The sequence below is a fragment of the Hyla sarda genome, unplaced genomic scaffold (assembly GCF_029499605.1).
Source record: "Hyla sarda isolate aHylSar1 unplaced genomic scaffold, aHylSar1.hap1 scaffold_916, whole genome shotgun sequence".
In the NCBI taxonomy this organism is placed as follows: Eukaryota; Metazoa; Chordata; class Amphibia; order Anura; family Hylidae; genus Hyla; species Hyla sarda.
Genome location: NW_026610945.1, coordinates 63284 through 78700, shown reverse-complemented (window position 1 = coordinate 78700; position 15417 = coordinate 63284). Strand labels below are relative to the sequence as shown.

Genomic DNA, 15417 nt, shown 5'->3' with positions numbered 1-15417 from the left:
CCAATGGGGTGCAGGCATGTCCTCTATGCTTACAGCTTCCCGTGGGTGTTGGTTTGATACCGTTTGGGGACAGCCAAGGAGGCATCTGCAGGCAACAAAGGTAGGTGTGTGCTTGTGTGTGTGTTTCCTATGCAGATCCTAAGCCCAGTGTCACATGCAAGTAGGAGGAGTAAGAAGGGTTCCTGGCAAATCCGGGTTATGGATTGCATTTAAAAAGGCCCCGTGGGAGTGCAATGGGCCCCTGTCTTGCTGCTTAGCAATAATGGTATGGGTTTAGGTTCTGCTGTGTGTACTGGTGGTTGACTGCCCCCCAGCCCAGAGTGTGCATGGAAAATTGTCTGGCAGCCTCCCTGACAGCAAGCAGTGATAGTGCCCATGAAGGGGACCTTGTTGGGCCCGCCCCTTTCACGGTTATCGCTTCTCGGCCTTTTGGCTAAGATCAAGTGTAGTATCTGTTCTTATCAGTTTAATATCTGATACGTCCCCTATCTGGGGACCATATATTAAATGGATTTTTGAGAACGGGGGCCGATTTCGAAGCTTGCTTCCGTCGCCCTATGCATTGACCCGATATGGCAGTATCTTCGGGTACAGTGCACCACCCCCTTACAGGGTTAAAAAGAAAGATTCCTACTTTCATTGCTACCTGCTTGCTGGCTAGCCAGCTAGCCAGCCCTGTGGGCCTTGCTGCTGCTGCAGCCAAAAAACAAAAGGTGGTGCTGCTGCTGCTTCTGCTGCTTCTGCTTCTGCTTGTGTCTGGCCCCTGTTGGAGCGTCCAGGCACAGGACTTCTGCTGCTGCTGACTAAATGGCCTCCTTAATTGGATCATTTGAGTAGCCAGCACACCTGTGCAGGTAGGGCATGACATGATAGGCAGCTGCCTTGATAGCGGGTGGGTGCTGAATGTTCCTAATTGACAAAATAAGATTAATGCTTATGAAGAAATATAAAATCTCATCCCTTCCCCAATATCGCGCCACACCCCTACCCCTTAATTCCCTGGTTGAACGTGATGGACATATGTCTTTTTTCGACCGTACTAACTATGTAACTATGTAACATAACATGGGGGGGGGGGTCTCCTGGCTGTTCACACAGGTGTGTCATTGCTGTACATTGACCATGCATTGCTTCTGTGGTATTGCAAAGGCAAAGACAAATGCTTCCAGCCATCCATTGCACTAATGGATTGGTCATCAGCTGGCTGTCTATGTCCCGCATCAATATAGACCAAAGTACAGAGGGTTAGGCTATGCTATTGTGCACCTACCTGATGCATCAGAAGGTGCGAGGCCCTTGCTAAATTCTGTGCACAGACTTTGAGATCTATGCTTTAGACTGTATCTAAACCTGCTCCAACATGGACTGACATTCTGGCCTACTTTCAGCCGATGCGACTTGTCTGTCGCTGAACAGTCGCTTTTTATGTATTCAGCACCTATGTATAATGTTGTAAAAATGCTCTAGAAGCTAAAGTCGCAGAAATGTCACACATATTTGGCCTGCAACTTTCTGTGCGACAAATTCAGACAGGAAAAATCAGTATAAATCCTTAGAAAATTATCCCCCAGTGTCTCCATCTGCTGGCGGTATTGAATAAGCATTGCTGCACTGATGGGGTATGCATTAGACGAAAAAAAAGAAGAAAAAGAAGAATAATACGCCCAGAAAAGAGGCGAAAAGGAGAAAAACGTAAAAAAACGTGAAAAAAAAGTAAGAGGAAGAGAAGGGAAAAAAAGGTGGAAATGGGTTTAAAAGTGATTTCGGCGGAGAAATATATATATATATATATATATATATATATATATATATATATATATGCGCACACACACACATAGATATAAACGTATTCTCCGTTGAGATATTGCAGCCGCTGCTGTGTCCAGGCCCAGGAGCCTTAGCACTGTGCTGTGATGTCACTCAATACCACTGACATCACTAGGTGTAAACAACATCTCTCCTTTGCTGTGTATGTGACTATGGAGCTGTTTGGTGATGTCGTCTATTACGGCCTTCATAGAAGCAACAGGAGATTGTTGCATCCATCTTGAACCCTCAGAACTACAGTGCTATGATGTCACTCACTTCCACAGGCCTTGCAGAGTGTAAACAACAACAACCCAGCTTTGTTGTGTATGTAACCAAAGGGATTTGTGATGTCACCTAGAACCTTCACAGCAGCGACAGCTTTATGAGGAGCATCAGCACTGCTCTGCCTGAGCAGAACCATCACCGCCATAGGTTGTCAAATAACCCGGATTTAACCCACACAGGTAAGTCCAATGGGGTGCAGGCATGTCCTCTATGCTTACAGCTTCCCGTGGGTGTTGGTTTGATACCGTTTGGGGACAGCCAAGGAGGCATCTGCAGGCAACAAAGGTAGGTGTGTGCTTGTGTGTGTGTTTCCTATGCAGATCCTAAGCCCAGTGTCACATGCAAGTAGGAGGAGTAAGAAGGGTTCCTGGCAAATCCGGGTTATGGATTGCATTTAAAAAGGCCCCGTGGGAGTGCAATGGGCCCCTGTCTTGCTGCTTAGCAATAATGGTATGGGTTTAGGTTCTGCTGTGTGTACTGGTGGTTGACTGCCCCCCAGCCCAGAGTGTGCATGGAAAATTGTCTGGCAGCCTCCCTGACAGCAAGCAGTGATAGTGCCCATGAAGGGGACCTTGTTGGGCCCGCCCCTTTCACGGTTATCGCTTCTCGGCCTTTTGGCTAAGATCAAGTGTAGTATCTGTTCTTATCAGTTTAATATCTGATACGTCCCCTATCTGGGGACCATATATTAAATGGATTTTTGAGAACGGGGGCCGATTTCGAAGCTTGCTTCCGTCGCCCTATGCATTGACCCGATATGGCAGTATCTTCGGGTACAGTGCACCACCCCCTTACAGGGTTAAAAAGAAAGATTCCTACTTTCATTGCTACCTGCTTGCTGGCTAGCCAGCTAGCCAGCCCTGTGGGCCTTGCTGCTGCTGCAGCCAAAAAACAAAAGGTGGTGCTGCTGCTGCTTCTGCTGCTTCTGCTTCTGCTTGTGTCTGGCCCCTGTTGGAGCGTCCAGGCACAGGACTTCTGCTGCTGCTGACTAAATGGCCTCCTTAATTGGATCATTTGAGTAGCCAGCACACCTGTGCAGGTAGGGCATGACATGATAGGCAGCTGCCTTGATAGCGGGTGGGTGCTGAATGTTCCTAATTGACAAAATAAGATTAATGCTTATGAAGAAATATAAAATCTCATCCCTTCCCCAATATCGCGCCACACCCCTACCCCTTAATTCCCTGGTTGAACGTGATGGACATATGTCTTTTTTCGACCGTACTAACTATGTAACTATGTAACATAACATGGGGGGGGGGGTCTCCTGGCTGTTCACACAGGTGTGTCATTGCTGTACATTGACCATGCATTGCTTCTGTGGTATTGCAAAGGCAAAGACAAATGCTTCCAGCCATCCATTGCACTAATGGATTGGTCATCAGCTGGCTGTCTATGTCCCGCATCAATATAGACCAAAGTACAGAGGGTTAGGCTATGCTATTGTGCACCTACCTGATGCATCAGAAGGTGCGAGGCCCTTGCTAAATTCTGTGCACAGACTTTGAGATCTATGCTTTAGACTGTATCTAAACCTGCTCCAACATGGACTGACATTCTGGCCTACTTTCAGCCGATGCGACTTGTCTGTCGCTGAACAGTCGCTTTTTATGTATTCAGCACCTATGTATAATGTTGTAAAAATGCTCTAGAAGCTAAAGTCGCAGAAATGTCACACATATTTGGCCTGCAACTTTCTGTGCGACAAATTCAGACAGGAAAAATCAGTATAAATCCTTAGAAAATTATCCCCCAGTGTCTCCATCTGCTGGCGGTATTGAATAAGCATTGCTGCACTGATGGGGTATGCATTAGACGAAAAAAAAGAAGAAAAAGAAGAATAATACGCCCAGAAAAGAGGCGAAAAGGAGAAAAACGTAAAAAAACGTGAAAAAAAAGTAAGAGGAAGAGAAGGGAAAAAAAGGTGGAAATGGGTTTAAAAGTGATTTCGGCGGAGAAATATATATATATATATATATATATATATATATATATATATATATGCGCACACACACACATAGATATAAACGTATTCTCCGTTGAGATATTGCAGCCGTTGCTGTGTCCAGGCCCAGGAGCCTTAGCACTGTGCTGTGATGTCACTCAATACCACTGACATCACTAGGTGTAAACAACATCTCTCCTTTGCTGTGTATGTGACTATGGAGCTGTTTGGTGATGTCGTCTATTACGGCCTTCATAGAAGCAACAGGAGATTGTTGCATCCATCTTGAACCCTCAGAACTACAGTGCTATGATGTCACTCACTTCCACAGGCCTTGCAGAGTGTAAACAACAACAACCCAGCTTTGTTGTGTATGTAACCAAAGGGATTTGTGATGTCACCTAGAACCTTCACAGCAGCGACAGCTTTATGAGGAGCATCAGCACTGCTCTGCCTGAGCAGAACCATCACCGCCATAGGTTGTCAAATAACCCGGATTTAACCCACACAGGTAAGTCCAATGGGGTGCAGGCATGTCCTCTATGCTTACAGCTTCCCGTGGGTGTTGGTTTGATACCGTTTGGGGACAGCCAAGGAGGCATCTGCAGGCAACAAAGGTAGGTGTGTGCTTGTGTGTGTGTTTCCTATGCAGATCCTAAGCCCAGTGTCACATGCAAGTAGGAGGAGTAAGAAGGGTTCCTGGCAAATCCGGGTTATGGATTGCATTTAAAAAGGCCCCGTGGGAGTGCAATGGGCCCCTGTCTTGCTGCTTAGCAATAATGGTATGGGTTTAGGTTCTGCTGTGTGTACTGGTGGTTGACTGCCCCCCAGCCCAGAGTGTGCATGGAAAATTGTCTGGCAGCCTCCCTGACAGCAAGCAGTGATAGTGCCCATGAAGGGGACCTTGTTGGGCCCGCCCCTTTCACGGTTATCGCTTCTCGGCCTTTTGGCTAAGATCAAGTGTAGTATCTGTTCTTATCAGTTTAATATCTGATACGTCCCCTATCTGGGGACCATATATTAAATGGATTTTTGAGAACGGGGGCCGATTTCGAAGCTTGCTTCCGTCGCCCTATGCATTGACCCGATATGGCAGTATCTTCGGGTACAGTGCACCACCCCCTTACAGGGTTAAAAAGAAAGATTCCTACTTTCATTGCTACCTGCTTGCTGGCTAGCCAGCTAGCCAGCCCTGTGGGCCTTGCTGCTGCTGCAGCCAAAAAACAAAAGGTGGTGCTGCTGCTGCTTCTGCTGCTTCTGCTTCTGCTTGTGTCTGGCCCCTGTTGGAGCGTCCAGGCACAGGACTTCTGCTGCTGCTGACTAAATGGCCTCCTTAATTGGATCATTTGAGTAGCCAGCACACCTGTGCAGGTAGGGCATGACATGATAGGCAGCTGCCTTGATAGCGGGTGGGTGCTGAATGTTCCTAATTGACAAAATAAGATTAATGCTTATGAAGAAATATAAAATCTCATCCCTTCCCCAATATCGCGCCACACCCCTACCCCTTAATTCCCTGGTTGAACGTGATGGACATATGTCTTTTTTCGACCGTACTAACTATGTAACTATGTAACATAACATGGGGGGGGGGGTCTCCTGGCTGTTCACACAGGTGTGTCATTGCTGTACATTGACCATGCATTGCTTCTGTGGTATTGCAAAGGCAAAGACAAATGCTTCCAGCCATCCATTGCACTAATGGATTGGTCATCAGCTGGCTGTCTATGTCCCGCATCAATATAGACCAAAGTACAGAGGGTTAGGCTATGCTATTGTGCACCTACCTGATGCATCAGAAGGTGCGAGGCCCTTGCTAAATTCTGTGCACAGACTTTGAGATCTATGCTTTAGACTGTATCTAAACCTGCTCCAACATGGACTGACATTCTGGCCTACTTTCAGCCGATGCGACTTGTCTGTCGCTGAACAGTCGCTTTTTATGTATTCAGCACCTATGTATAATGTTGTAAAAATGCTCTAGAAGCTAAAGTCGCAGAAATGTCACACATATTTGGCCTGCAACTTTCTGTGCGACAAATTCAGACAGGAAAAATCAGTATAAATCCTTAGAAAATTATCCCCCAGTGTCTCCATCTGCTGGCGGTATTGAATAAGCATTGCTGCACTGATGGGGTATGCATTAGACGAAAAAAAAGAAGAAAAAGAAGAATAATACGCCCAGAAAAGAGGCGAAAAGGAGAAAAACGTAAAAAAACGTGAAAAAAAAGTAAGAGGAAGAGAAGGGAAAAAAAGGTGGAAATGGGTTTAAAAGTGATTTCGGCGGAGAAATATATATATATATATATATACATATATATATATATATATATATATATATATATATATATATGCGCACACACACACATAGATATAAACGTATTCTCCGTTGAGATATTGCAGCCGCTGCTGTGTCCAGGCCCAGGAGCCTTAGCACTGTGCTGTGATGTCACTCAATACCACTGACATCACTAGGTGTAAACAATATCTCTCCTTTGCTGTGTATGTGACTATGGAGCTGTTTGGTGATGTCGTCTATTACGGCCTTCATAGAAGCAACAGGAGATTGTTGCATCCATCTTGAACCCTCAGAACTACAGTGCTATGATGTCACTCACTTCCACAGGCCTTGCAGAGTGTAAACAACAACAACCCAGCTTTGTTGTGTATGTAACCAAAGGGATTTGTGATGTCACCTAGAACCTTCACAGCAGCGACAGCTTTATGAGGAGCATCAGCACTGCTCTGCCTGAGCAGAACCATCACCGCCATAGGTTGTCAAATAACCCGGATTTAACCCACACAGGTAAGTCCAATGGGGTGCAGGCATGTCCTCTATGCTTACAGCTTCCCGTGGGTGTTGGTTTGATACCGTTTGGGGACAGCCAAGGAGGCATCTGCAGGCAACAAAGGTAGGTGTGTGCTTGTGTGTGTGTTTCCTATGCAGATCCTAAGCCCAGTGTCACATGCAAGTAGGAGGAGTAAGAAGGGTTCCTGGCAAATCCGGGTTATGGATTGCATTTAAAAAGGCCCCGTGGGAGTGCAATGGGCCCCTGTCTTGCTGCTTAGCAATAATGGTATGGGTTTAGGTTCTGCTGTGTGTACTGGTGGTTGACTGCCCCCCAGCCCAGAGTGTGCATGGAAAATTGTCTGGCAGCCTCCCTGACAGCAAGCAGTGATAGTGCCCATGAAGGGGACCTTGTTGGGCCCGCCCCTTTCACGGTTATCGCTTCTCGGCCTTTTGGCTAAGATCAAGTGTAGTATCTGTTCTTATCAGTTTAATATCTGATACGTCCCCTATCTGGGGACCATATATTAAATGGATTTTTGAGAACGGGGGCCGATTTCGAAGCTTGCTTCCGTCGCCCTATGCATTGACCCGATATGGCAGTATCTTCGGGTACAGTGCACCACCCCCTTACAGGGTTAAAAAGAAAGATTCCTACTTTCATTGCTACCTGCTTGCTGGCTAGCCAGCTAGCCAGCCCTGTGGGCCTTGCTGCTGCTGCAGCCAAAAAACAAAAGGTGGTGCTGCTGCTGCTTCTGCTGCTTCTGCTTCTGCTTGTGTCTGGCCCCTGTTGGAGCGTCCAGGCACAGGACTTCTGCTGCTGCTGACTAAATGGCCTCCTTAATTGGATCATTTGAGTAGCCAGAACACCTGTGCAGGTAGGGCATGACATGATAGGCAGCTGCCTTGATAGCGGGTGGGTGCTGAATGTTCCTAATTGACAAAATAAGATTAATGCTTATGAAGAAATATAAAATCTCATCCCTTCCCCAATATCGCGCCACACCCCTACCCCTTAATTCCCTGGTTGAACGTGATGGACATATGTCTTTTTTCGACCGTACTAACTATGTAACTATGTAACATAACATGGGGGGGGGGGTCTCCTGGCTGTTCACACAGGTGTGTCATTGCTGTACATTGACCATGCATTGCTTCTGTGGTATTGCAAAGGCAAAGACAAATGCTTCCAGCCATCCATTGCACTAATGGATTGGTCATCAGCTGGCTGTCTATGTCCCGCATCAATATAGACCAAAGTACAGAGGGTTAGGCTATGCTATTGTGCACCTACCTGATGCATCAGAAGGTGCGAGGCCCTTGCTAAATTCTGTGCACAGACTTTGAGATCTATGCTTTAGACTGTATCTAAACCTGCTCCAACATGGACTGACATTCTGGCCTACTTTCAGCCGATGCGACTTGTCTGTCGCTGAACAGTCGCTTTTTATGTATTCAGCACCTATGTATAATGTTGTAAAAATGCTCTAGAAGCTAAAGTCGCAGAAATGTCACACATATTTGGCCTGCAACTTTCTGTGCGAAAAATTCAGACAGGAAAAATCAGTATAAATCCTTAGAAAATTATCCCCCAGTGTCTCCATCTGCTGGCGGTATTGAATAAGCATTGCTGCACTGATGGGGTATGCATTAGACGAAAAAAAAGAAGAAAAAGAAGAATAATACGCCCAGAAAAGAGGCGAAAAGGAGAAAAACGTAAAAAAACGTGAAAAAAAAGTAAGAGGAAGAGAAGGGAAAAAAAGGTGGAAATGGGTTTAAAAGTGATTTCGGCAGAGAAATATATATATATATATATATATATATATATATATATATATATGCGCACACACACACATAGATATAAACGTATTCTCCGTTGAGATATTGCAGCCGCTGCTGTGTCCAGGCCCAGGAGCCTTAGCACTGTGCTGTGATGTCACTCAATACCACTGACATCACTAGGTGTAAACAACATCTCTCCTTTGCTGTGTATGTGACTATGGAGCTGTTTGGTGATGTCGTCTATTACGGCCTTCATAGAAGCAACAGGAGATTGTTGCATCCATCTTGAACCCTCAGAACTACAGTGCTATGATGTCACTCACTTCCACAGGCCTTGCAGAGTGTAAACAACAACAACCCAGCTTTGTTGTGTATGTAACCAAAGGGATTTGTGATGTCACCTAGAACCTTCACAGCAGCGACAGCTTTATGAGGAGCATCAGCACTGCTCTGCCTGAGCAGAACCATCACCGCCATAGGTTGTCAAATAACCCGGATTTAACCCACACAGGTAAGTCCAATGGGGTGCAGGCATGTCCTCTATGCTTACAGCTTCCCGTGGGTGTTGGTTTGATACCGTTTGGGGACAGCCAAGGAGGCATCTGCAGGCAACAAAGGTAGGTGTGTGCTTGTGTGTGTGTTTCCTATGCAGATCCTAAGCCCAGTGTCACATGCAAGTAGGAGGAGTAAGAAGGGTTCCTGGCAAATCCGGGTTATGGATTGCATTTAAAAAGGCCCCGTGGGAGTGCAATGGGCCCCTGTCTTGCTGCTTAGCAATAATGGTATGGGTTTAGGTTCTGCTGTGTGTACTGGTGGTTGACTGCCCCCCAGCCCAGAGTGTGCATGGAAAATTGTCTGGCAGCCTCCCTGACAGCAAGCAGTGATAGTGCCCATGAAGGGGACCTTGTTGGGCCCGCCCCTTTCACGGTTATCGCTTCTCGGCCTTTTGGCTAAGATCAAGTGTAGTATCTGTTCTTATCAGTTTAATATCTGATACGTCCCCTATCTGGGGACCATATATTAAATGGATTTTTGAGAACGGGGGCCGATTTCGAAGCTTGCTTCCGTCGCCCTATGCATTGACCCGATATGGCAGTATCTTCGGGTACAGTGCACCACCCCCTTACAGGGTTAAAAAGAAAGATTCCTACTTTCATTGCTACCTGCTTGCTGGCTAGCCAGCTAGCCAGCCCTGTGGGCCTTGCTGCTGCTGCAGCCAAAAAACAAAAGGTGGTGCTGCTGCTGCTTCTGCTGCTTCTGCTTCTGCTTGTGTCTGGCCCCTGTTGGAGCGTCCAGGCACAGGACTTCTGCTGCTGCTGACTAAATGGCCTCCTTAATTGGATCATTTGAGTAGCCAGAACACCTGTGCAGGTAGGGCATGACATGATAGGCAGCTGCCTTGATAGCGGGTGGGTGCTGAATGTTCCTAATTGACAAAATAAGATTAATGCTTATGAAGAAATATAAAATCTCATCCCTTCCCCAATATCGCGCCACACCCCTACCCCTTAATTCCCTGGTTGAACGTGATGGACATATGTCTTTTTTCGACCGTACTAACTATGTAACTATGTAACATAACATGGGGGGGGGGGGTCTCCTGGCTGTTCACACAGGTGTGTCATTGCTGTACATTGACCATGCATTGCTTCTGTGGTATTGCAAAGGCAAAGACAAATGCTTCCAGCCATCCATTGCACTAATGGATTGGTCATCAGCTGGCTGTCTATGTCCCGCATCAATATAGACCAAAGTACAGAGGGTTAGGCTATGCTATTGTGCACCTACCTGATGCATCAGAAGGTGCGAGGCCCTTGCTAAATTCTGTGCACAGACTTTGAGATCTATGCTTTAGACTGTATCTAAACCTGCTCCAACATGGACTGACATTCTGGCCTACTTTCAGCCGATGCGACTTGTCTGTCGCTGAACAGTCGCTTTTTATGTATTCAGCACCTATGTATAATGTTGTAAAAATGCTCTAGAAGCTAAAGTCGCAGAAATGTCACACATATTTGGCCTGCAACTTTCTGTGCGAAAAATTCAGACAGGAAAAATCAGTATAAATCCTTAGAAAATTATCCCCCAGTGTCTCCATCTGCTGGCGGTATTGAATAAGCATTGCTGCACTGATGGGGTATGCATTAGACGAAAAAAAAGAAGAAAAAGAAGAATAATACGCCCAGAAAAGAGGCGAAAAGGAGAAAAACGTAAAAAAACGTGAAAAAAAAGTAAGAGGAAGAGAAGGGAAAAAAAGGTGGAAATGGGTTTAAAAGTGATTTCGGCAGAGAAATATATATATATATATATATATATATATATATATATATATATATGCGCACACACACACATAGATATAAACGTATTCTCCGTTGAGATATTGCAGCCGCTGCTGTGTCCAGGCCCAGGAGCCTTAGCACTGTGCTGTGATGTCACTCAATACCACTGACATCACTAGGTGTAAACAACATCTCTCCTTTGCTGTGTATGTGACTATGGAGCTGTTTGGTGATGTCGTCTATTACGGCCTTCATAGAAGCAACAGGAGATTGTTGCATCCATCTTGAACCCTCAGAACTACAGTGCTATGATGTCACTCACTTCCACAGGCCTTGCAGAGTGTAAACAACAACAACCCAGCTTTGTTGTGTATGTAACCAAAGGGATTTGTGATGTCACCTAGAACCTTCACAGCAGCGACAGCTTTATGAGGAGCATCAGCACTGCTCTGCCTGAGCAGAACCATCACCGCCATAGGTTGTCAAATAACCCGGATTTAACCCACACAGGTAAGTCCAATGGGGTGCAGGCATGTCCTCTATGCTTACAGCTTCCCGTGGGTGTTGGTTTGATACCGTTTGGGGACAGCCAAGGAGGCATCTGCAGGCAACAAAGGTAGGTGTGTGCTTGTGTGTGTGTTTCCTATGCAGATCCTAAGCCCAGTGTCACATGCAAGTAGGAGGAGTAAGAAGGGTTCCTGGCAAATCCGGGTTATGGATTGCATTTAAAAAGGCCCCGTGGGAGTGCAATGGGCCCCTGTCTTGCTGCTTAGCAATAATGGTATGGGTTTAGGTTCTGCTGTGTGTACTGGTGGTTGACTGCCCCCCAGCCCAGAGTGTGCATGGAAAATTGTCTGGCAGCCTCCCTGACAGCAAGCAGTGATAGTGCCCATGAAGGGGACCTTGTTGGGCCCGCCCCTTTCACGGTTATCGCTTCTCGGCCTTTTGGCTCCGATCAAGTGTAAACTTGGTCTGGGTCAGGGGTGCGGGTGTTCTGCTGAGCAGGAATCCGGAGTGGTGATCTTACTGTGGAATCGACAGACAAGAGAAGAACAATGGCTGGAAAGGAATACCTCCCTGCGATTGAGAAGACTGTACGTTTTGTGGTGGAAACTTCTGACCGGGGTAAGAATCGGATTGAGTACATTGGACATGAACTTGTGGAGAAATTGGGTGGTTTTGGCATGGATAGTTTGTTCTGTGTGCAAGAGAATAGGAAGCAAGGAATATATGATGTGTCCTTCATCTATGAAGCTGATTGCCAGAACTTCTATGAATGTTTGAAAAGAAATGCCAATAACCCTGTCTTGGAAAATGTAAAGTTTTTTCCTCTGTTTGAGATGGGAGTGAAGACTCTGTTTGTACATATGTACAATCCATTCTTAGACCCGGATATGATTAAGAACTTTCTAAGTATCTACTGTGAAAGTGTCCAAGGGGGAGTGAAGCAAACTAGTAGTTTGGGTGTGTTTAATGGCACATGGAAGTTCTTTGTAAAACTGAAGCTGGATCCTGGGAGCATTGGTGGAGTGAAACACCCACCGGCCAATTTTTCAATCGCCGGAAACCGGGGTTATGTCTATTATTATGGCCAGCCATTGTTTTGCCGTGATTGTTTGCTGTTTGGACATGTTAAAGAGGCTTGTCCAGGTAATAAGAAGTGCCGAAATTGTAAAATGCCAGGGCATGAAGCGGGAGCTTGTCCACAGCCCAGAACTTGTGATCTTTGTGGCCTTGTTGGACATGTGTATAGAAATTGTCCGGAGGTGGCTAAAAGGGAGAAGGAGAAAGAGGCCAGAAAAGATTTGGCAATTAAAAAAAGGGAAAAGGCAAAGGCAGACATGGCAGAAAAGAGTGTGATTGCTATTATTGAGAAAGCAACGGTGGTGGAAGAGAAGGTGCAGGAGGAGATTGAAGAGGAGATGGAGGAGGAGGTGAGAATTGAAGAGGTGCCTAGTCCTCAGGTGTCTGGCACTCAAAAAGTTGAATGGTCGAATTCAGAAGAGGAAAGTGCTAAAGAGAGAGAGGAAGATCTTTTTCGTCCCCCACGGAAGGCGGCGAGAGGTGCCAGTGGTGAAAAGATGGAGCAGACGGTGGTGGAGACGAGTAATCGTTTTGCCGCAATATCTGAGGGTGAAATGGATAAATGCATTGGAGAAGAAACTTCTCCCTCGACACTGAGCCGTAAAGTTCATTAACTCTCTTCTAGGTTTTTTCTTCCTATGGGTTGTTATTTGATTTGATATGTCTTTTTCGGTTAGTTTGTCAAATGTTAGAGTCTTTAAAAATAAGAATAGAAGAGCGGCCATTCTGGAGGAATTGGCAGGAACTAATAATGACATAATTTGTCTACAGGAATGTGGATTGGATTTTCCTCCAAAAAAGGAGGAGTGGAGATATGGACCAGCAGTGTGGTCTTGCTCTAATGTAAATAGAAATGATGGAGTTGGGGTTTTGTTTAGGAATAATAAGTTTAAAGTTTGTAGTCAAATGGTGTTAAGGGAAGGAAGGTGTGTGTTGGTGGAGGTTGGGTTACATGGGTTTAAGTTTAAGTTAATTAATGTTTATGCACCTGTGAATAAGGAGGAGAGGGTTGGTTTGTTTGAAATAATTAAGGGTTTTTTGTCTGGGAAGGAACCAGTGTTGTTAGTAGGTGATTTCAACTGTGAGATTGGGAGGGATGCGGATGTTTCTGGAAATATGCTTAAGAGTATGGTGAGTGATTTCAAGTTAAGAGATGTGGTTGAAGTGTGTGGTGTGAATCCTGTGTTAGCAACATATCATGCTGAGAGTGGAAGGAGTGAGTCAAGATTAGATATGTGTTTTGTGTCCAAAATGATAGGATGTATGTGGTATAAGCAAGAGAGAGTGATTTATTCTGATCATGAGCGTGTGAGTTGTGGTTTGGTGTTGGATGAGATTTGCATAAGTGGGAGGGGTTACTGGAAGCTTAATGTGAAACTGTTGGATGAAAAGGAGGTATATGATAGGTATATTAAGAAGTATAAGTTATGGTGTGAGAAGAAAAAAGAATTTTTGGATTTATTGTGTTGGTGGGAGTGGGTTAAAGAAAGAACTAAGGTTTTTTTCAAGAGGGAAGGTTATAAAAGGAAAGCTAGGGAAAGAAAGAAGTATGAATGGCTGAATAAAAGGTTGGGGTTTCTCATTAAGTTGAAAAAGAAGGGATGGAGAGTGGATGGTAAGATTGATGCTGTGAAAAGAGATATAAAGGATTGGTTGAATGAAAGAGGAAAAGAGTTAATGTACAGAGCAAAAGTGGACAAATTGGAGAAGGATGAAAAGTGTTCAAGATATTTTTTTAAGAAAGTGATTGGGAGAAAGGATGATTTAGTGAGTGTGTATGATAAGGATGGTGGTTTGGTGAGAGGCAAAGCTGTACTGAATGTGGTGAAAGAGTTTTATGAGGACTTATATGCAGTCAAACAGTGTGATAGGGGTTTGGCTGAGGAAGTGCTGGAAGTGATTGATAAGAAGGTAGATTGTAATGAGTATGAGAGTTTAATGAGAGAGATTGGAATGGAAGAGATTAAAAGGACGGTTGATAGTATGGCTAAAAATAAGACTCCTGGAGAGGATGGGTTGCCGGCTGAGTTTTATGTGAAATTGTGGGATGTACTGAAGGATGATATGGAGAGTATCTTTAAGTATATGTGGGCTAATGGAAGATTGGTGGAAAGTATGAAGAGTGGGATAGTGGTTTTGATTTATAAGAAAGGGGATGTGAATGATATAAGGAATTGGAGGCCGATAACTTTGTTGAATGTGGATTATAAAATATTTGCAAAGCTGATTACAAATAGAATGAGGGACGTGATAGAGCAAGTGATTGGGGAGGAGCAAGTGTGTGGTGTGCCAGGAAGAAGAATTAGTGAGAATTTGTGTTTGTTGAGAGATATATTGTGGGATGGTATGTGTAGAAAGCAGGTGGTTCGTGTGTTGTCAATTGATTTTGAAAAAGCTTTTGACCGTTTGTCGCATGGGTTTTTGTTTAAGGTGCTAGTTAAAATGGGGTTTCCAGGTGATTTTGTGAATATTGTGAGAATGTTGTATAAGGAAGTGTATAGTAAGATTCTGATTAATGGATGGATGACTGAGGAGATTAAAGTATGTTCAGGGGTGAGACAGGGATGTCCCTTGTCACCTATTGCTTTTATTTGTGCTATGGAACCATTATTAGAATTATTGCGTAAGGATAAATGTGTGAGAGGTGTGAGAGTTCCGGGGGGTCGTGGTAAAGAGGTTAAAGTGTTGGCTTATATGGATGATGTATGTGTGGTAAGTGAATCTGTTGCGGCTGTAAGAAGATCCAAGTTATTGGTAAGTCTGTTTTGTGGTGCGTCTGGTTTTAAGGTCAATTGGGGAAAGAGTGAATATAAATGTTTTGGTGGTGTGACTCAGAGTGAGGATGTTGGTATGGAAGGGGTGGAAGGGCCTATTCAAGTGTTGGGGGTTAAGATGGATGAACGGTTGGATGGTAGAAATAGTTGGGAGGATGTGGGGAAGAGAGT

At 45.0% G+C, this 15417-nt stretch overlaps 5 non-coding genes across 5 annotated transcripts; all 5 read left to right on the top strand.

Annotated features, from left to right (window-relative positions):
- Positions 1 to 413: 413 nt before the first annotated feature.
- On the top strand, positions 414 to 604 carry LOC130349528 (U2 spliceosomal RNA). The gene has a single exon (XR_008886827.1). It is a non-coding gene; the product is annotated as a U2 spliceosomal RNA (small nuclear RNA).
- A 2088-nt stretch (positions 605 to 2692) lies between these two features.
- LOC130349527 (U2 spliceosomal RNA) lies at positions 2693 to 2883 on the top strand. The gene has a single exon (XR_008886826.1). It is a non-coding gene; the product is annotated as a U2 spliceosomal RNA (small nuclear RNA).
- A 2086-nt stretch (positions 2884 to 4969) lies between these two features.
- On the top strand, positions 4970 to 5160 carry LOC130349526 (U2 spliceosomal RNA). Its single transcript, XR_008886825.1, has one exon. It is a non-coding gene; the product is annotated as a U2 spliceosomal RNA (small nuclear RNA).
- Positions 5161 to 7264: 2104 nt separating this feature from the next.
- Positions 7265 to 7455, top strand: LOC130349523 (U2 spliceosomal RNA). Its single transcript, XR_008886823.1, has one exon. It is a non-coding gene; the product is annotated as a U2 spliceosomal RNA (small nuclear RNA).
- A 2084-nt stretch (positions 7456 to 9539) lies between these two features.
- Positions 9540 to 9730, top strand: LOC130349522 (U2 spliceosomal RNA). Its single transcript, XR_008886822.1, has one exon. It is a non-coding gene; the product is annotated as a U2 spliceosomal RNA (small nuclear RNA).
- Positions 9731 to 15417: the final 5687 nt, after the last annotated feature.